Genomic DNA, 23,432 nt, shown 5'->3' with positions numbered 1-23,432 from the left:
CCGCCAGTGAAAAGACTTTTTAAAAGGTATTTTTAAATGACTGTTTTTGCCTTACACACACATACTTAAGTCTTTGCAAAATGTTTGCCCATCAAAAAGAAACCGGAATAGCCGCTTCCTTGTATTAGACTTGTGCAGGTCTTCCTCCCACACTGGATCATCAGTTCGTATCATGGTCCCAGACCAGCTCTTGTTCAGCATTGTATCTACCTCTGCCTTCCCAATATCTAATGCTTGGTTTTGTACTTAGTGGGTACCAAAAAAGTGCAATCATAAATATTATAAATTAAAATTTGGAAAAGAAACTTCCAAAATGCTAGCAATAATATGTAAATACTGCATGAGAAGCATGTTGGATTCTACAAAACAAAACAAAAAAAATACCAAAGCTCACGGACTCCCAGAGATGTGTACAATAAACAGCCCTGTGCTATGTGACTGAGGAAGGCCATAACTGAGGTTTGGAACTGATAACTGTTCCTACATGGCTGGAGAGGTTCTGGACCTCCTCTTGGATGCTGATGAGGCTCCCACTCAAGGCTAAGGAGAGGAAAAAAGTGGAAGAAGCTACTGGCTGTGATGGTATATAAGTGTGGCTTCATCTGCCAAATAGCTAAGGATCAGAAAAGGAGCTTCAGGCAAAATTAGCTGATGAACATGTAATCTAGAGGTCTTTTACAATGTTCATGTCATGGAAGAAGATTATCAGAACCATGTATGTTAACTGCTTAACTCAGAAGAAATCAAAAGGGAATTATGGAGTTTTATTGTACTCTCTGGGGTGTAAAAACACAAGTGAACCATAGGATCCAATTTGGGATCACTGAGAACAAGTCACAGCAAATAACTTCAGTATCAAGCTTGGATATGATTCCAAGCTTGGAACATTGGAGAAATATCTAATCTATTGAATTAGTTCATAGTGGTTTCGGCAGAAGTCCCTCATGACATACTTGAGCTGGATGACATTTGAGGTCCTACCAGCTCCTCCCAGGTTGAGTTGACTGTATTCTCTTCTGTGACCTCTTCACTAGAGCCTACTAGCAGTGAAGTACTTGTCATGCTGCATTTACCTGTTAACATGTCAATCATTCCTAACTTACATACTCAGGTGTTTTCATTTTCCATCATAGCATCTAGCCCAGAATAAGATATTCTTAAAATTTGTGGAATGAATGAGTGAATAGAATTTCAAGTATAAGGTTAACAGATTGGGACTAACCTATCTGGATAGAGTGTTATCTGTGTTTTTTCTTTGAAATTGTTCAGTTCAACATTTTTATCAGTAACACAGGAGACATGATTATCTAACTTATTCATAATGCAAAACTGAGAAAGACAGTTAACCTTAGAGATGACAGAATCAAGATAAGGATGATCTCAAAAGATGTAATAATGATCCAGATAATGAAGTGAAATTTAATGGGAATACATTAAAGTCCAGCATTGAAATGTAAAACATCAAAGTCTTGAGTAAAATATGGAAGAGTTTTGACTTGATGGTAATCCATAGGAAGACCCTCTAATGGTTTTAGTGAATCACAAAGTGAACACAAGACAACATTGTCATGAGAAACCAAAATAGATATTGATAGGCTCAAGGTGCACTCATAGCATTCAACCTTCTTATCACCTGAGACCATAGTCTCCAAGACCATATTGGGAGCAGAAGTGTCTGATTCAAGGCTCTAGTCCTTATGAGAGAGACTGACAAAATAGAGGGTGTACAGAAGAAAGTGATAAGGCTGGTAGATGGTTTTAAAATCCCTGGCCTGGTAGGAGCTGTTGAAAGAATAGGATGTTTAGTTTGGATAAGAGACACCTATGAAGTCATTTGATAAATAAATGACTGATGTGTGAAGGAAGGAATATACCTGCTGCTCTGTGCTATATCAGAGGCTAAAGGTAGGGCTTACTGGTAGGTAGTTACTAGATTATTAGCTGTAGGAAGGCCAGGGGTATGTGTGTCCTGTTCACCACTAAAGCCTCAGCACTTAACACAGTGACCAGTATGTAGTAGGGGTTCAGTAAATCAATACTGAATGAATAAATAACAATTTGAAAGAGAGCTTGACTCAGATCCCATTAGTCCTGAATTCAAATTCACTACTCCACCTAGGAATTCCATAACTTTGAGCAAGTATAGGTAGCCTCTTTACACTTGTTTACACACACTCAAATAGGGATAATAGTATCATTTTAAGTGATTCACATGATTTTTATGACTATCGAATCAAAAGTGATCATCTGAAATCTCTTTAAATAAAAATAGCAAAGTGCTCATTGGTTCAAGATGGTGGAGTAGAAGGACGTGCGAGAGAACTGGAACCACAACTAACTGCTGAACAATCATTGACAGGAAGACACTGAAATTCACCAAAAAACATATCCCACATCCAAAGACAAAGGAGAAGCTGCAATGAGATGGTAGAAGGGGCTCAATCACAATAAAATCAAATCTCATAACTGCTGAGTGGGTGACTCACAAACTGGAGAACACTTATACCACAGAGTCCACCCACTGGAGTGAAGGTTCTGAGCCCCACATCAGGCTTCCCAACCTGGGGGTCTGGCAACAACGGGAGGAGGAATTCCTAGAGAATCAGACTTTGAAGGCTAGAGGGAGTTGATTGCAAGACTTCAACAGGACTGGGGTTAACAGAGTCTCCACTCTTGGACGACACACACAAAGTAGTGTGTGTGCATCAGGACCCAGGAGAAGGAGCAGTGACCCCATAGGAGACTGAACCAGACCTTCTTGCTAGTGTTGGAGGGTCTCCTGCAGAGGTGGGGGGTGGCTGTGGCTCACTGTGAGGACAAGGACACTGGCAGCGGAAGTTCTGGGAAGTACTCCTTGGTGTGAGCCCTCCCAGAGTCTGCCACTAGCCCCACCAAAGAGCCAGGTAGGTTCCAGTGCTGAGTTGCATCAGGCCAAACAACCAACAGGGAGGGAACACAGCCCCACCCATCAGCAGACAAGCAGATTAAAGATTTACTGAGCTCTGCCCACCAGAGCAACACCCAGCTCTACCCACCACCAGTCCCTCTCATGAGGAAGCTTGCACAGGCTTCTTAGATAGCCTCATCCACCAAAGGGCAGACAGCAGAAGCAAGAAGAACTACAATTCTGCAACCTGGGGAATGAAAACCACATTCACAGAAAAATAGACAAAATGAAAAGGCAGAGGAGTAAGTACCAGATGAAGGAAGAAGATAAAATCCCAGAAAAAAAACTAAATGAAGTAGAGATAGGCAACCTTCCAGAAAAGGAGTTTACAATAATGATAGTGAAGACAATCTAGGACCTCAGAAAAAGAATGGAGGCAAAGATCGAGAAGATGCAAGAAAAGCTTAACAAAGACCTGGAGGAGTTAAGGAACAAACACCTAGAAGAATTAAATTACAAACAAACAGAGACGAACAACACAATAACTGAAATGAAAAAACACTAGAAGGAATCAATAACAGAATAACTGAGGCAGAAGAAAAGATAAGTGACCTGGAAGACAGGATAGTGGAATTCACAGCCTTGGAACAAAATAAAGAAAAAAGAATGAAAAGAAATGAAGACAGCTTAAGAGACCTCTGGGGCAACATTAAACACAACAACATTTGCATTAGAGGGGTCCCAGAAGAAGAGAGAGAGAAAGGACCTGAGAAAATATTTGAAGAGATTAAAGTCAAAAACTTCCCTAACATGGGAAAGGAAAGCCACCCAAGTCCAGGAAGCACAGAGAGTCCCAGGCAGGATAAACCCAAGGAGAAACATGCCAAGACACATAGTAATCAAACTGACAAAAATTAAAGAAAAGAAAAATTATTGAAAGCAGCAAGGGGAAAATGACAAATAACATACAAGGGAACTCCCACAAGGTTAAGAGCTGATTTTGCAGCAGAAACTCTACAAGCCAGAAGGGATGGCACAATATATTTAAAGTGATGAAAGGGAAGAAACTACGACCAAGATTACTCTACCCAACAAGGATATCATTCAGATTCGACAGAGAAATCAAAAGCTTTACAGACAAGCAAAAGCTAAAAGAATTCAGTACCACCAAACCAGCTCTGGAACAAATGCTAAAGGAACTTCTCTAAGTGGGAAACACAAGAGAAGAAAAGGACCTACAAAAACAAACCCAAAATGATTTAAGAAAATGGTAATAGGAACATACAAATCGATAATTATCTTAAATGTGAATGGATTAAATGCTCCAACTAAAAGACACAGGCTCGTTGAATGGATACAAAAACAAGACTCATATATATGTTGTGTACAAGAGACCCCCTTCAGACCCAGGGACACACACAGACCGAAAGGGAGGGGATGCAAAAAGATATTCCATGCAAATGAAATCAAAAGAAAGCTGGAGTAACAATACTCATATCAGATAAAATAGACATTAAAATAAAGAATATTATAAGAGACAAGGAAGGACACTACATAATGGTCAAGGAATCAATCCAAGAAAATCTAACAATTATAAATATATATGCACCCAACATAAGAGCACCTCAATACATAAGGCAATTGTTAACAGCTATAAAAGAGGAGATCAACAGTAACACAATAATAGTGGGGGACTTTAACACCTCACTTACACCAATAGACACGTCATCCAGACAGAAAATTAATAAGGAAACACAAGCTTTAAATGACACAATAGACCAGATAGATTTAATTGATATTTATAGGACATTCTATGCAAAAACAGCAGATTACACTTTCTTCTCAAGTGAACATGGAATATTCTCCAGGATAGATCACATCTTGGGTCACAAATCAAGCCTCGCTAAATTTAAGAAAGTTGAAATCATATCAAGCATCTTTTCTGACCAAAATGCTATGAGATTAGAAATCAATTACAGGGAGAAAAAATGTAAAAAAAACCAAACACATGGAGGCTAAACAATATGTTACTAAATAACCAAAAGATCACTGAAGAAATCAAAGAGGAAACCAAAAAATAACTACAGGAAAATTACAACAAAAACACGACGATCCAAAACCATAGATGCAGCAAAAGCCATTCTGAGAGGGAAGTTTATAGCAATACAATCCTACCTCAAGAAACAAGAAAACTATCAAGTAGATAATCTACTTGACACTTAAAGGAACTAGAGAAAGAAGCACAAACAAAACCCAAAGTTAGTAGAAGGAAAGAAAGTATAAAGATCAGAGCAGAAATAAATGAAATAGAAACAAAGAAAACAATAGCAAATATCAATAAAACTAAAAGCTGGTTCTATGAGAAGATAAACAAAATTCATAAAGCTTTAGCCAGACTCATCAAGAAAAAGAGGGAGAGGACTCAAATCAATGACATTAGAAATGAAAAAGGAGAAATTACAACAGGCACCACAGAAATACAAAGCATCCTAAGAGACTACTACAAGGAGCTCTATGCCAATAAAATGAACAATCTGGAAGATTTGGACAAATTCTTAGAAAGGTGTAACCTTCCAAGACTGAACAATGAAGAAATAGAAAATACGAACAGACCAATCACAAGTAATGAAAGTGAAACTGTGATTAAAATCTTCCAACAAACAAAAATCCAGGACCAGATGGCTTCACAGATGAATTTAGAGAAGAGCTAACACCTATCCTTCTCAAACTCCTCCAAAAATTGCAGAGGAAGGAACACTCCCAAACTCATTCTATGAGGCCACCATCACCCTGATACCAAAACCAGACAGAGATACTACAAAAAAAGAAAATTACAGACCAATATCACTGATGAATATAGGTGCAAAAATCCTCAACAAAATACTAGCAAACAGAATCCAACAACGCATTAAAAGGATAATACACCATGATTAAGTGGGATTTATCCCAGGGATGCAAGGATTCCTCAATATATGCACATCAATCAATGTGATACACCATATAACAAATTAAGGAATAAAAACCATATGATCATCTCATAGACGCAGTAAAATGTTTTGACAAAATTCAACACCGATTTAGGATAAAAACTCTCAGAAAGTGGGCATAGAGGGAAACTACCTTAACAAAATTAAGGCCATATATGACAAACCCACAGCAAACATCATTCTCAATGGTGAAAACCAGAAAGCATTTCCTCTAAGATCAGGAACAAGACAAGGATGTCCATTCTCGCCACTATTATTCAGTATAGTTTTGGAAGTACTAGCCATGGCAATCAGAGAAGAAAAGAAAATAACAGGAATACAAATTGGAAAAGAAGAGGTAAAACTGGCACTGTTTGCAGATGACATGATACTTATACATAGGAAATCCTAAAGATGCCACCGAAAAACGACCAGAGCTAACCAGTGAATTTGGTAAAGTTGCAGGATACAAAATTAATGCACAGAAATCTCTTGCATTCCCATACACTAATGACAAAAGATCGGAAAGAGAAATTAAAGAAACAATCCCATTCATCATTGAAACAAAAAGAATAAAATACCTAGGAATAAACCTACCTAAGGAGGTAAAAGACCTGTACTCAGAAAACTGTAAGACACTGATGAAAGAAACCAAAGATGACACAAACAGATGGAGAGATATACCATATTCTTGGCTTGGAAGAAACAATATTGTGAAAATGACTATACTACCCAAAGCAATCTACAGATCCAATGCAATCCCTATCAAATTACCAATGGCATTTTTTACAGAACTAGAACAAAAAAAAATCCTAAAATTTGTATGGAGACACAAAAGATCTCAAATAGCCGAAGCAGTCTTGAGGGAAAAAATGGAGCTGGAGGACTCAGAGTCCCTGACTTCAGATTTTACTACAAAGCTACAGTCATCAAGACAATATGGTACTGGCACAAAAACAGACATATAGATCAATGGAACAGGATAGAAACCCCAGAGATAAACCCACGCACCTATGGTCAACTAATCATGACAAAGGAGGCAAGGATATACAATGGAGAAAAGACAGCCTCTTCAATAAGTGGTGCTGGGAAAACTGGACAGCTACACGTAAAAGAATGAAATTGGAACACTCCCTAACATCATACACAAAAATAAATTCAAAATACATTAAAGACCTAAATGTAATATCTGACAATAAAAAACTCTTCAAGGAAAACATAGGAAGAACACTCCTTGACATAAACCACAGCAAGATCTTTTTTGACCCACCTCCTAGAGTAATGGAAATAAAAACAAAGATAAACAAATGGGACCTAATGAAACTTAAAAGCTTTTGTACAGCAAAGGAAACTATAAACAAAATGAAAAGACAACACTTAGAATGGGATAAAATATTTGCAAATGAATCAGCAGACAAAGGATTAATCTCCAGAATATATAAACAGGTCATGCAGCTCAATATTAAAAAAACAAACCACCCAATCAAAAAATGGGCAGAAGACCTAAATAGACATCTCTCCAAAGAAGACATACATACAGATATCCAAGAGGCACATGAAAAGCTGCTTAGCATCACTAATTGTTAGAGAAATGCAAATCAAAACTACAATGAGTATCACCTCACACTAGTTAGAATGGGCATCATCAGAAAATCTATAAACAACAAATGCTGGAGATGGTGTGGAGAAAAGGGAACACTCTTGCACTGTTGGTGGGAATGTAAATTGATACAGCCACTATGGAGAATTGTATGGAGGTTCCTTAAAAAACTAAAAATAGAATTACCATATGACCCAGCAATCCCACTACTGAGCATATACCCAGAGACAACCATAATTCAAAAAGACACATGCACCCAATATTCATTGCAACACTCTTTACAATAGCCAGGTCATGGAAGCAACCTAAATGCCCATCAACAGACGAATGAATAAAGAAGATGTGGTACATATATATGATGGAATATTATCCATAAAAAGGAATGAAATTGGGTCATATGTAGAGATGTGGATGGACCTAGAGACTGTCATACAGAGTGAAGTTAGTCAGAAAGAGGAAAACACATACTGTATATTAACACATATATGTGGAATCTAGAAAAATGGTACAGATGAACCAGTTTACAAGGCAGAAATAGAGACACAGATGTAGAGAACAAATGTATGGACACCAAGTGGAGAAAGTGGGGCGGACGGTGGTGGTGGTGGTGGGATGAACTGGGAGATTGGGATTGACATATATACACTAACATGTATAAAATAGATAACTAATAAGAACCTGCTGTATAAAAAGTAAATAAATTAATTAAACAAAACAAAAACCAAACTTATGGTTACCAAAGGGGAAAGGGAGGGAGGGATAAATTAGGAGCTTGAGATTAACATACAAATACTACTATATATATAATAGATAAACAACAAGGTCCTACTGTATAGCACAGGGAACTATATTCAATATCTTATAATAAACTATAATGGAAAACAATCTGAAAAAGAAATAGAAAAATGATTCAATGTGTGTATATATATATATATATATATATATATATATATATATATATATATATACATAACTGAATCATCTTTCTGTACACCAGACACTAACAACAAAAAAAGAAAAAAAGAGAAATGCAAATATTATTTACCTTATAAATAGTTTTTAAAATATTGATTACATGTTGAAATGATCATATTCAGGATATGGATTAAAAAATGTATTATTAAAATAAAAAATAGCAAAGTGCTGTGTAAATGGCATGTATTAATATTAAGATACAACACTATTAAGTTCACTGTGAAGAAGGACATTCTAGTTATTAAATGTTTTAAACAATGGAATGGGTTGCCTTAGGAATTCACCAACTCCTACTCACTGCAGGTTGTCAAGCAAGGTTGGGTGACACCTCCTAAAAATGTGGTAGACGTCAAGTTTTGTTTTATATGAGATATCCAACTGGATGACCATTAAGGTGCCCTTCAAAGTTAAGATTCTTTTATTGTCGACAGTGTTATCCATCCTTTCTAGCCTAACTTCACCAGTCCCTTCATTGTCCATTTCAAAATTCTAAGCATCTTCTGATGCTCCTCTGGATGGACTCTCAGAAGTTTCAGGCATACTTCTTTCAGCTGGTTTAATACCAACCACATTTGTAGTAACTCCAACTCTTTAGGACTTCCAAGTAATCAATCTGTTATGGGCTTCCCTGGAGGTAAAGTTCCTATCTTTTTCTAACACATCTGAGGCAAGTGACATTCCTAGTAGTAACAGTGGCTTTTAATGGCAGCCATTCTCACCAAGGTAAGAGGAGGAGCAATTCATTTTTTGGAGGGCATATCAGAATGGAGAAGGGAATGTGAAAGACCCCTTTGGTAGATTCTACAATGTCAATTCCTCCCCACTTTGAGAATTACTCTGGTTAGGTTAAAAACATCTTGTCTGTAACTGCATTAGGCCCTGTGTAATAGAAATCTTTCACAGTGACTTAACAAATGTGAGATCTAAGGGTATGCAGTTCAAGGCTGTTTCAGCTACTTGATAAAAACATTGAGAAACAAGATCGAGTCTAGTTTCTGAGTTTTTCATCTATAGTGTCACTAACCCTCATGATCATAGAACTGCTGCTTCTTCTCCAAACATTACATCTGTATTTCAGGCAAGAAAACCAGAGAAAACAAAGGGCAAACAAGCAAAGCCATTGGAGATTATCCTGTTTTAAAGAGTTTTCCAAGAAGTCCCAAGGAATGACTTCCACTTATATTTCATTGAAAAGGTGGAAGAGTGAATATTTTTTTCATCTTTTTCTTTTTTACTTCTTTTTCTTTTTGCTGCTTCTTTGAGATTTAATACATATATCTTAAATAAATGAAAAAAATTCAAAGCCAGAAACAAGAAATAATGATTCAAAAATATAAAACTTAACCCCAAAAGTAAGTAAATTAGCTTATTTGCACGTGTAAAACGAAACTCTTTATTTTTTTTAAATTATTTTTTATTAGAGTACAGTTGCTTTACAATGTTGTGTTAGTTTCTAATGTACAGCAAATGAATCGGCTATACATATACATATATGCCCTCTTTTTTGGATTTCCTTCTCATTTAGGTCACCACAGTGCATTAAGTAGAGTTCCCTGTGCTATTCAGTAGGTTCTCATTAGTTATCTACTTAATACATAATATCAATAGTGTATATGTGTCACTCCCAAGGGAGATTGAATATTTTAACTGAATACATTGTTGCCCCAAATGAACCAGGATTCTTTGTATAAGAAAAGAGAATGGATGATAATTAGGCAATTAGCAATGGCAGTCACAGTTTCCTAATATATATAGATATAGATATAGATATACAATTATCTTTGGATTCTTTTTCATTGTAGGTTATTACAAGATACTGAATATAGCTCCCTGTGCTATATATTAGGTCCTTGTTGTTTATCTATTTTATGTGTAGTAGTGTGTATAAGTTAATTCCTAATTTATCCCTCCCCCAGCTTCCTGCTTGGTAACCATGAGTTTGTTTTCTATGTCTGTGAGTTTATTTCTGTTTTGTAAATAAGTTCATTTGTATCATTTTTTTAGATTCCGCATGTTAAGTGATATATGATATTTGTCTTTTTTTGTCTGACTTACTTCACTTAGTATGATAATCTCTAGGTCTATCCATGTTTCTGCAAATGGCATTATTTTGGGGGTTTTTTATGGCTGAGTAGAATTCCATTGTATATATATGTACCACATCTTCTTTATCCATTCATTTGTCAATGGACGTTTAGTTTGCTTCCATGTCTTAGCTATTGTAAGTAGTGCTTCTGTGAATGTTGGGGTGCATGTATCTTTTTAAATTAGCGTTTAAAATTAGAGTTTTCACCCTTGACTCATAATTGGAAGTTTGTACCTTTTGATTCCCCTTCACCCATTTCACCCACACTTTACCCCCTCAGATTCACTCTTAGGGACCTAAGATTCTAATGTCAAAAGAGGAATTCTCTTTGCCTCTTGTTGGAGCTTAGAAGAAAAATTAGTAGAGCCCCTGAGCATCAAAACACACTTCCTATCCATTCTTCCAGTTGCCTCCAGTCAGCCTTAAATGGGATTTCCTTGGAAACCAGCCCCATAAGACAGTCCCACAAACTTCCTAACCCCAAATGATTCCCACTCTATTTTTCATTTGCAACATGAGCAACACTAAGAAACTGAGGAGATGAAAATATTCAGGTCCTCTTCTGTTCCAAAATGATTATGAAACATCTGTTTACATTGTGAGGGGCTACTTAGAGAGGACATTTCATGAGCTTGTGGTAGATAAGGACAAATAAATACATGAGAAAGAAAAAAAAGCAAATGCCATGGGAGAAAATCACTAAACCAAAATGTGTCAGCTCTATTAATAAATTGCTTATTTAATTTGGGAATGATCTTATGATTTACAATGACCAGAGTTTTGTATAGAAAACAATAAAAAATATTTTTTCTGCCATTTGACTAGATCATAGACATTTTCCCCCCAAAGCACAATACCTTTGGAAATCTACCTTTAAACATGATAATTGTTTAAATTTATGTGCTAAATTAAAGTTCCAGTATTCATAAACAGCACATAAGTTTTTTTTGTAACCCAGACCCATTTTAAGAATTGTAGCTCAGCATTGCACTGAACAGTTTAGGAAGACGTAGTCAGGAGTAAGGACACCTGGGTTTTGCTCTATAAATAGAAGTGTAATCTAGGGCTTGAGTCTTTACTTCCAGGGTCCAAGTTTTTTCATCTGCAAAACAGAAGGCGGCAGGATAGATGGATTGCAAAGTTCTTCCCTTTCATCGTTATGATTTCTGGGTTAAAAATGAGTAGCAAAAGAACTATAGAAAAATTGACCAAATATCTGCTTGTCCAGGTGTTATGGCTCTAAGCAAACCAGCACAAGTCCTCTTGCAAGGCAGATATTTCTTTGCAGAAACCTCATGGAAATCCAATTGCATGTCTTTTTTTAAAAAACATGCTATTGCTTTTTCATGCCTTAAACAGACTCCCTGCTGTTGGGTGAAGCTCTGGGCTCTTGTATCTACTTTGTATGTCCCAATGTTTCTATTTGGGCCCCTGGACATGAACATGTCTATTTCCCCTCCACAGCTAAGGCTGGTGACAAAATGAATATTTATGAGTGCCTCTTATGTGCTAAGCACTGTTCTAGGAGCTCAGGACTACAGTGGTGACAAAGCAAATAATATCCCTGCTTGCTTTTACGGAGTTTACATTCTAGTAGAACTAAGCAAAGAAATATGAAGAGAAATAAACTAGCAGAGGGAAGGTAAGTTAGAAAAGACAGGGAAACAAAGCAAACCCCAGATGGAAGTACAATGTGTTTGAATAAGAGAATGGTCAGTTTCTTTCAGAAATCTCTCCTCCCATTTCCCCTTTTGTCTATTAAAAAAAAGTTGTTAGTGGCCTTTGATATAGAATATGGTGTGAAATGAATATCTTAAGAAATCACATACCTAAAAGAATCACTGATTTTTCCATGCAGCCAGGTTCAGCTTCAGCAGTGCAGATTCCGTATGGTGTAATATTGGATTAACCAAAGTTGGGAGTTTGCCAGGTAAGGACAGTAGAGGAAAATAGGGGCATAAGAGGTGAAGGTGAATCTGGGACATGGTATATGGTAACAATAAGAATCAAAGAACTGTTAAATTTGGACTGTAGAACAGTAAGTGAATTGAAAAAAAACTGAGGAGGTAGTGGTCAGAAAATGGGAATCTTGATATCAAAATTATGATTAGGAATATTTTGGGTGATGACAAGTTTTAGAGAATGACTATGAGATGGAATGACTAGGTTCTGTAGAAACAATGATTATTATAAGCAAAGAAGTCAAAAGTCAGAGGCCAGTTCTAGGAGGGTATTCAACTTTTTAAAAATAAAGATAGGAGTGGTAGAGAGGAAGAGATTGAACCATGTGTCCAAATAATTAATGAATGAAGAAGGGTCACCAGAAGTTATCAGGAAGTTAAAGAAGATGGGCTTTGGGAAGTAGTGGAGAGGAGTAATGTTTGGGAATTGGCAATGAGAAGAAGAAAAATCCTTAATCTAAACTCAGGCTCAATGGCGTGTGGAGGTCACCATCTGCTAGGACTTCAGTGGAAAGAGTGTTATCAAACCAAGCCAGTCTTCTCTTGGAATAAAAAGATGAAGGAAAGGCTTAATGAAGGTAGAGATTGTCAGAGATTTTGCAGATAACTAATCTTAAATTCTGGAGAGCACAATGAAAGTCTTGGAAGACCTAGAATTGGCACAGAATAAGGAATGTACAGAAAGTTATTGATAATGAATTCAGAAGCTTAGACTTGTGAAGAAGGACCTAAAGAGAGATGGGATTCATCCTGATGATCTCTTAGAGGAAGGTCAGAGATCAGACCTAATTATCACCATCTTCTGGATTTGGCTTCATAGGCAATTTGTACTGGTAAGACTAAGATAAGCAGGGGAGGGTTAGTCTTTCTAAGAGCTCACCGAACTTTGGAAGAAGAGCAGAATGGAAGAGGGAGGTCTTTACAGGAATAACTCAATAGTCTTCCTTTAAATCCTATAGCAGAATCAAAACATTGGTACAGCCACTATGGAAAGCAGTATGGAGGTTCCTTAAAATACTAAAAATAGAACTACCATATAATCCAGCAATCCCACTCTTGAGCATATTTCTGGAGAAAAACATGGTTTGAAAGTATACATGCACCCCAATGTTCATTGCAGCGATGTTTACAATAGCCAGGACATGGAAGCAACCTACATGTCCATCAACAGATGAATGAGTAATATACATATATACAATGGAATGCTACTCAGCCATTGAAAAGAATGAAATAATGCCATTTATAGCAACATGGATGAACCTGGAGATTATCATACTCCATGAAGTAAGTCAGACAGAGAAAGACAAATATCATATGATATCACTTATATGCAGAATCTAAAAAGAAATGATACAAATGAACTTATTTACAAAACAGAAACAGGCTCACAGACTTAAAGAATGAACTTATGGTTACCAGTGGGGAGGGTGGGGGAAAGGGATAGATTAGGAGTTTGGGAGTGACATGAACACACTGCTATATTTAAAATAGGTAACCAGCAAGGACCTACTGTATAGCACAGGGAAATGTGCTCAGTACTCTGTAATAACTAAAATGGGAAAAGAATTTGAAAAAAAATAGGTACATGTATATGTATAACCAAAGCACTTTGCTGTACACCTAAAACTAACACAATATTGTTAGTCAACTATACTTCAATATAAAATAAAAATGTAATAAATAAAATATATAAGCTACAAGGATATATTGTACAGCTCAGGGAATATAGCCAATATTTTATAGTAACTGTAAAAGCAGTATAATCTATAAAAATTTTGAATCACTATGTTGTACACCTAAAACTAACTTAATATTGTAAATCAAGTATACCACAATAAAAACTAATAAATAAATAAATAGAAACAAACAAAATCCTATAGCAGAATCATTAACATTTGCTAACCCTGCTTCAAATAAATAATAGACTTCTGAGGGTATAAACAAGTACTAATGAAAGAAACACCATATCCTGATGAGTTGAAGTACCCCAATTAATCTTGTCATCTCATCCAATTTAAACATCATATGTTCAAAGGTTAATTGAATCATAGAAAGATTTTATAAAGATATCTCACATTCGTAAAGTGCTTTATAATTTTGTTAATTCTTTAATATGTTTTATCTCAAGTGAGCCACTTAACAATTCTAAGTACTCAGGTTGAGTATTTTTTATCTCCATTAAATGAGGAAGAAACTGAGGGTCAGAGAGGTTAACTGACCTCCTCAAAAACACACAACTAAGTAGTAGGAAAACTAGGACTAGAAGTGAAGTTTTCTGATTCCATGTCTAGTGCCCTTTCTGTTCTAGTACAGTGCCTACTTTTGAAACAACCTCAATTCAGTTCAACTGCAGATCTTTTTTGATCTTCCTGTACCAGTGGCTGTCCAGGAAAACCTTACGGATAACTTAGGCATCACCTTTTCCTGGGATGTGGTGTTGTCAGAAGCAAACTATTTTTATCCATTTTGCTTCTGATGTCATAGAACAAACTTTCCATTTCCAGATCACACTTAAAATTCACTGCCCTGATAAGCAAATATATTTGTAAGAAGTAATGTTGTGAAGTAAATCAACTGAATTCAAAAATTCCCTCTGTATGTTTTTGTTGGCTCAGAACATAAGCTGTGGAAATTCCAAGACTGCCATATAAAAAATTAGAAAAGCTTGCCTGTGATTTGCCACTTTAAAATAGGACTTAAGGAGCATATCCTGCTTTTGAAGACTTTGTGCCAGGATAAATAGGGTAAATACTAAGCGATTAAAATCTTTAAAAATGAAATTATAGCAAAAATTTCAATGTTCTTATGGAGATTAAAAACATTTTCTATAAATGTTCTAGGTAAGCTTTTAAGAAGCCCAGAGGGAAATAAATATATAGGGAGAAATGCTGAATGCAAAAATGAAAATAGACAGCTTTGACCTAAAAGATTTCCCACTTGAAGGATTCAGGCACCTAAGAATCTATGGGCTCTGTTACTTCCTCTAAATCAGGACGGAGACCATGTTTGCCTCAGATGACAATAATCTTCTTAAGCCAGATGGCACCGGGCAACCTGACATTTTCCATGCCTCTCAGGATTCTGCAGGAGCAGCAATGGATTTGGCAATTTTATTCTCTTCTCAGGGATGTTCTTAAATTTTTTCAGAGAATTGCTATAACACCCTTTCTTTTTAGATTAGCAAACTGGACAAAACTTAGAAATAATTGTTCTGTGTAACTTATCTTCAAAGCAGTCAATCCAGAAGGACCACTGTGAAGGTCTACTGGACAAAAGTTTCAAGACCATAAATGAGATGTTTGTGTTGGAAGAGATCTGAAAATCATCTAGTCCTGTGGTTCTCAACCACAGAGCAGTGATCAGGTGTAAGAGCTGCTCTTTGGAAATTATTTATTTTTAAAAAATAGATTAGATTGCAGATAATTCCTATGACGGTCATCAGGCTTACTCACTTGCATTCTGAAATGCTTTCCTGATTCGGAGTAAAGAGGTGGAGTTAAACAGCAAGTTTCCTGTGAATTGCTCATAACCCACAGTCTATCTTATCTGCTACATGGTTAGTAAGATAACAGACATTCTGTTAATTATTATAGTTGTTGCAGTTAGGAAAAAAAGATTGCAATCTTTTTTTTTTTAAGTTATTTATTTATTTTGGCTGAGTTGGGTCTCCGTCTCAGTTGTTGTATGTGGGCTTTCTCTAGTTGCAGCGAGCCGGGGCTACTCTTTGTTGCGGTGTGTGGGCTTCTCATTGAGGTGGCTTCTCTTGTTGCAGAGCACAGGCTCTAGGCACTCGGGCTTCAGTAGTTGCAGCACATGGGCTCAGTAGTTGTGCACATGGGCCTAGTTGCTCCACGGCATGTGGGATCTTCCCGGACCAGGGATCGAACCCGTGTCCCCTGCATTGACAGGCGGATTCTTAACCATTGCACCACCAGGGAATTCCCAACGCTACAATCTTATTTGTCTTGCATCCTTGCAAAATATTCATGGGTTTCACCTAAATCTGGGTTTGTGAAAAAGAAAATCATCCATTCTATACAGTGGTGGAGAAAAATTTGAGTCCCTCTGATGAAGCCCAACCCCATCCAATGTAAATGCAGCAAACAGCGACCACTGGAATCACAGGGAGCAGAAGCTTGGCTGGGTCTGGAACCAAATCCTTAGTGAGTTCTTTCCACTAATCTCTGGTGACACCAGAACATCTGCCTTTAGGGTTGGTTATACATTACAAATAAAATAATTTTGAATAGTTCCATTGAATATCAGCAAGGAAAAGGAATACATGACTATTTTGAGGAAAAGGACATAAAAATAATTCTTTAAAGATCAGACATACCAAGAAAGTAAAAGAGATGATAATAAATTTACAGAATGTAGCGTTTGATTTATTGCAGAAAAAAAGAGTAACATCTAAAATATTTCAAAAATAATATCTTGTAGGCATAATATATTCTTCCTCTGTGGCCCTTAACAAGTCTGTTATCTTATTCATTTTGACATTATCCTTGGGAGGAAGGCCCACTTTACAGAATGTAAACAGTAAAGAGAGTGTTTCGTGGTTTTCCAGGATTATATATTTGGAGGCAGGATGGTACTGCAAATCCTGGTTCCACCCCTTTTTCTTTCTGAGCAACCCAAGGGAAGTTACTTTGCCTCTCTAGGCAAAGGTTTCCCCATCTATAAAATAGGATTAAAAATAACACCCATCTAACAGGATTGTCTCAAGGGTTACATAAGATCATGAAAATAGAGTTAACAACACATTTCATAGTAAACAGAAAATACTCAATAAATATCAGCTACTCCAGAGAGCATATGTGAACTGTGATTTGTGATCTGCTTCTATTGGATTCTTTGGTAAACTGATGAGACAGTATCCAAAATACACCAATCTTTTAAAATAATTTTTGGCCAATTATGTAAACCAGACTGTCTACAGTTTTGGATCATGAACAGAGGAAGAATGGGGAAATTGAGTGACCGTATGTGAATTTGCCCTATTCTCCATTTTCTGTGTTGCTGGGGTGTATGTGTGTGTGTATGTGTGTGTGTGTGTGTGTGTGTGCGGTGATCATTACTGGAAAACAATCTTCTGGAATCTGAAACAGAAGGTCACAGTATCATCTTGAAGTCTGCCCATCACATAGTGTAACCTGGGGATGAGATTGAAATGGAGAGATTCAGAACACTGCCTCAACACTGGGCAAACGATGTTCTCTAATAGTGTGGTCCCAAGTGTGGTCCCCAGGCCAGCAGCAACAGCATCACCTGAAAACTTACTAGAAATAAAATTTTCAGACCTTACCCCAGATCTACTGAATCAGCAACTCTGGGGGTGGGGCCCAGCAATCTGTGTGATTGTGGTGCTGCTAAAGTATAAAAACCACTGTTCTCCAAAGAGTCCTCCCCAAGGAAATACCCTTTTCTTCCTAGGCTATTGAACAAAAGCGACCAGAAACACATTCCTATGGCCTAACCTACTTCTTAGCGCAGAGCCTCCATATGTATCAATAGTTTTGTTCTGGAGAACATTAAGTCACGGACAGAAGTGTCAAGATGAAATTAACATTATTTTATGTACTTAATCCAAAAAATTAAAAAATGAGGGCAATCAGAGACATAATATTCTAATTTCCTATTGTAGTTTGCTTTTTCCTCTAGGTTTAATAGCTTAACAACTTTTGAACTGGACAAGATCTTGGCATTTGTCTAGTCCAACTAAAGCCCAGAAGAGCCATCATGTGCCCAAGTACATGAGGTTGTTTACAGCAGAAAGCATAAAGACAACCCAGGCCTTTGGCCTAAAATTAGCTCACTGCTTTTCCAGTGAACTAATACACTGTGCTACTTTTTGAAAGATAAAAATGCCATAGAAATTGAGGGAACTTAAGAGACATTTTTTCTGAAATTCTAATCTGACCTATCCCTAAACCCAGTTTCCTAATGCTTTTACAGAGTCTGTAAAAGACATCTGCTCAAGTGACGGGTGACATTGCTATTGTCCAAAAAGTCACAGAGGAAATTTTCCTAAAAATCATAGGGTTAGATGGTGGATGGATGGATAAAAACCATTGAGTAGGGGATCAAAATCTCTTAGGTAAAGAATTACAGTTTTTAAAACATCCTCCACTCCCCAAACACACACACCCCTGCGTCCCAGGAATCTCTAAGAGACTCCTCCTGCTCTCTCTCCCCAAGTTGAGATTCAATCATTGCTCCTGAAGTAAGTCTCCATGGTGAATTCCAGGATGCATTCTTCCTCCCAAGAGGATTCTTTGATTTAGCATGAAGTTCAAAGCCCCTGTAAAAGAGAGAAATGTCCATGTAAGAATGTCTGGAATGGCTGTATCAGGCTTTCTTGGGGACTGAGAACCTTGCATTGATAAGAGAGGTATTGCAGTGTGGTCACTGGGGCTGCCATGTGACAGTATCAGAAGAATGTAGTAGCTTTGTGTGGAATAACATTAAAACAATGCCTACAAAATGACTAAGTCAGTTACAAAATATAATTGTTCTAATACTCAGATTGTTATCATTAAGTATTTATAAAATATTTTCAAGGACTCTATCATAAGTCGGTTTTACTCTATTTTCTTTTCCCAGCAGATTTAAACCTGGTCTCCCTCCTCACAAGCCCACGGCATCGGGCTTTCCATACGTTTCACATACAAGGGGTACCAATTAAAAGCGTTGTTACCCTTTTTTTGACAGATCTTCAGGAGTCAATCATCTTCCTAGAAATTCACATTAAGACCTTCGTTAGCAAGTTGTATGCACTTGATTTTGCCTGATTTTAATACAGAGGTACTACTTCTAGTACACCAGGAAACAGTTAAATGAAATCAGCTAGAATTGCCTTCAGCCAAGGGAACTTGTATATCCCCCTTCACTAACCTTGCATTTGATTACACTATAATCAAATCACAAAGGAGGGAATGGTTAGATCGCCCACAGTAAGTATAATACAACAAATCTACACTTTCCAGTTTCAGGATAGGACAAGCCTGTGGAGACAATGTGACATGATGCTAAAAATAGAGAAGAACCTTGTAGTCAGAAGAGAAAGTTTCACTCTTTACTCACTGAGTAACGGTAGGCAGCTCAAAGTCTGATCTTTCCATCACCTGTTAAATGGAGATGGTAATGACAGTATCAGCTTTACATATAAGAAAAAGTGGCCACCAACACCCAAACTAGAGTGTTTTAAATATATTCTAGCCTTATCATCAGCAATTCTACCTTTGGAGTAGAATTATAGGGTCCAAAGAGATTCTTACACAGATCATTAAGGGTCACATACATGGACATTGACTTCAGCATCCTTTGGAGTGAGGTAACTAGAGGTAATCTGGGTGCACATCACTGAGAGAATGCGTAGAGGAAGTTATTTGTCATTAGGTAAATGTATCATAGGGAAAATGTACACATTGTATGGTAGTTAGAAGCAAGGGACTAAATGTACACAGAGTACGTGGATGAATCTTAAATATACGGTCCTGAGGAAAATTTTAAAGTAAATAGAATTATAAAACATAAATTAAATGTAGACAAATTTTGAAAGAACACGTACAAACCAAAAGGTACAGAATGAATACATTATAATGGTTACCTGTGGGGAGGTGGAATGGGAATGAGCAATAGGGATAAAATGGAAGAAAATAAAAAATAACAGAGGAGTCTTGCTTTGACCAGTGATGATAATGTGCCATCAACTGAGGGAATCATTAGCTCAATCCTCTGATGTCCAGACAGTGAAAAAAATATTATATAAATGGTATTTGTCAAGAAGATAATTGTTGCCTCCCTGCCAAACTCTTCATCTCTTTCTTTCAACTCTTCATTGAAGAATTTTCCTTCCTTTGATCCTCATTCATTAACCATAGCAATTCTTCCATTAGAAAAATTGATATGAATAACTTATTTATATATTGTTTTTTGTATCCCATTGTCTTATTCACTCTAATACTATTTTTTTTTATTACTGGATAGAAAGAAAAGATCAAAATAAAAGGCCCTCCCTTTTATGGTGGAATTTAACACCAAGGTAAATGGGTAGACTCTTTGAGAGCATGGTGGGTCCTCCACTGGTGCCAGGTCACAAACATTAAATGTCATCAGAGACCTGTGACTGTAGATTGAAAATTTGAATAAGATCTCATATATAATGAAAAAATATCACAAATAGCTGATTATTCTCTTCTCTCTTTGAAAGTTGGCTTAAATTAGAAGTTTTCAGGTCAAGGTGGTCCCCCTACCATTCTTCCCCAACACACACATGGCTTATTCAGTGAATATGTCTACTTTAATCTACTAACGCCTTTGCGATTTTGTGTGTGGAGTGATACAGGAAAAGTGAGGTACAGTGAAAGGCTTGAATAACTAGGACTTGGGGGTAACAAATAAAAGACTGATTAAGGTAAAACGCAGCTTAATGGATGCACATCCAGTTTGTTGCCCAGCAAAATCTCTCTCATCAGTCACCCTCACACTGCCTAGTCATCTTGTTTACCCCCACCGAGGAAGTGGAGGAGTTACAGTGAGAGGCTCTCTTTTATGTATTAACAAAAGGGCAGACGTTTGTAGGTGTAATGTGGAGGAGGTTTCTTATTCTGTGGATTATGTTTAACTTGTCACCTTGTCATCTTTCTTCTGTGTTTCTTATATTCCCGCTTTTACATCTTCACGTTGTTTTACTGACTCCTTTTTCCATGAGATGTTAAGGGTCATCAAGTTTTCATAGCCATTGTCAAGATACTGTCATTTTTTCAGGAGAAGCACTCACTGCACTTGTCCCCTTCTACCTGGTAACTTCTTTGTGATATTTAAAGTGTTGAAGACTCTTCTTGTTCTTTCCTCATTTTGATTACTCAGTCTCCCAGATCTTCTAAGGCAATGAAAGAGCATAATATCTGGCCTGCCCTCAAGAGATTTATCTTCCAAAATATCTTTCAAAACTAGTCTACAGTAAGAGCATTGACAAATAAGAGCCTTAAACATCTCTTGCTCTCTCTCTCTTGCTGTCTCTTTTTTTACTTGATTTAGGAGCATTTCTGTAATAATTATTTCACCAGCATGCTCTGTGACTTCCAGGAAACATCCAAATATTGAATAAAATAAAGAATTTTAAGACACCATTATTTATGGTATACTGACTTAAGTGGATGAATTTAATTTTAGTCATCTGTGGGAGTTTAAATTCTATTATGATGTCCAAATAAGAATAAAATTCCATCTATATTATTTGCCTGGATTTCCTGTGGCCTAGTATTGCGGAGCACTGGAAAGTTCTGCACAGAAATGTGTTGACCAGGCTGGATGCTGCCAGTTGCTCTAACCAGTCATGGTTAGAAATTAAAGGCACAGGAAGGTTGATTATTTTCCCTCCTGGTTTCTAAGGAAATACTGCTAGAATTTATGGACCCAAAGGGAAGAATGGAGTAGATGAATGATATTTTGTAATAATAAGAGCAGGTGTTGGTCATGGTATAGCCTTCTCTTGTCGTCTTGAGGAGCAGTTCAGGCAACCAGCTTTCCTTAAATGCATTTCTACTCTGGTGCCTGGACTGAAATATACAATGCACAACTCTTTAAAAATCCTATGATTCAAAGCATAATCTTCATTTTCTGTTTCCCCTCAGAATGATTTGTCAGAAAAGAAAAGAACTGTGTCAAACAAATCTCCAGAAAAGCAAAATAACATAACCAATAAAGTCAATCATTTCTTTGATCATTTTCTTTATATTATCTTAATAATTTCTTATAGGAAAATCCAAAATCTACATTTCAAATGTTCTTACAGCTGACATGGGAGCAAATACATGGTTTGCTAGCTTTTCCCCCACAAGCCTTGATGTCACCAAACACATGATGCTTAATAAGATAGGGCTGAAACATTAATGTGAGAACTGGGAGAAGGTCCAGTCAGAGGCAGCCGTGTTGGAGTTAATGGAAATGATGAGGGGAGGGGAAGTGGGAAAGCACCAGTCAAAGGTGGTAAGGAGCTGGGAAACATGGCTGAGAAATAAGCTGAGGGAGAGATTTGGACTTGTGCTCTTTTCTATCCATCCTCATTGCACTAGAAGGGCAATAAGGATGTTTGCTGTATTGCCACTGCAGGACAGAAAACCAGCCAGGTCAGTGCAATGTTAGCCAGAAACAACAGAGCAGTGCCAGAGGCCAGCTAGAGGGGAAGCAGGTAACAATATATGCAGAAAGAGCAGCAGCCCCTGAGAATTCCTTCTACCCTTTCCCTCCTCTTTCCATATGCTGACATTGTGCTAGCTTTGCAATGTGTCAACCTAGCTAGTATGAACTACATTTCCAAGAATTCTTTTTCTCTGTATTTCCAGTTAAAGACTTTTGCACAATATTGTATAGTAGAAGTGACACAGCATTCAGATTGTTTTTGTTTGGCTTAGTTTTGGGGTGTGTTTTTTTGTTTTTTTTGTTTTGTTTTGTTTTGTTTTGTTTTTCCTCACAATGTCAGAGCAAGATAACCAGGAGTTTTTGAAGTTCATGAACATTGTCACCTTGCTGGCTTACTTCATGGACATGCAAATGATCCAGATTCTCCTAGAAACTCCTTCATGTTTTCTGATTCAAGAGCTAGATGTCTTGGGTCCACGATGAAGGGTTCCAACATCTCACTGCTATGAGGTTGAAAGCAGTGAGAAATGACACAGGTTCCCATCCAGCATTGCAGGTTCCAACTCATGCTTATGAGCTCCAGTTTTTCCTTGCTGTCTCTGACTTTATATCCACATTTCCTTTCTGACTGACTTCTCTACAGACTTCAAACTCCAGCATCAGAAATGAAGATAACAGCCCGGCAGAGACTGTTTAACCAGCTCTTTCCACTGTGTAGGCTTGAATCACCATAACAAATCCATTAATGTAGCGAAATAGATGTATTTTCTTCAAGTGATTCTCCCTAGACTATACAGAGATCCAGTATGTT

The sequence above is a fragment of the Phocoena phocoena genome, chromosome 1, assembly GCF_963924675.1.
Source record: "Phocoena phocoena chromosome 1, mPhoPho1.1, whole genome shotgun sequence".
In the NCBI taxonomy this organism is placed as follows: domain Eukaryota; kingdom Metazoa; phylum Chordata; class Mammalia; order Artiodactyla; family Phocoenidae; genus Phocoena; species Phocoena phocoena.
Note: the sequence above shows the minus strand (reverse complement) of the source record.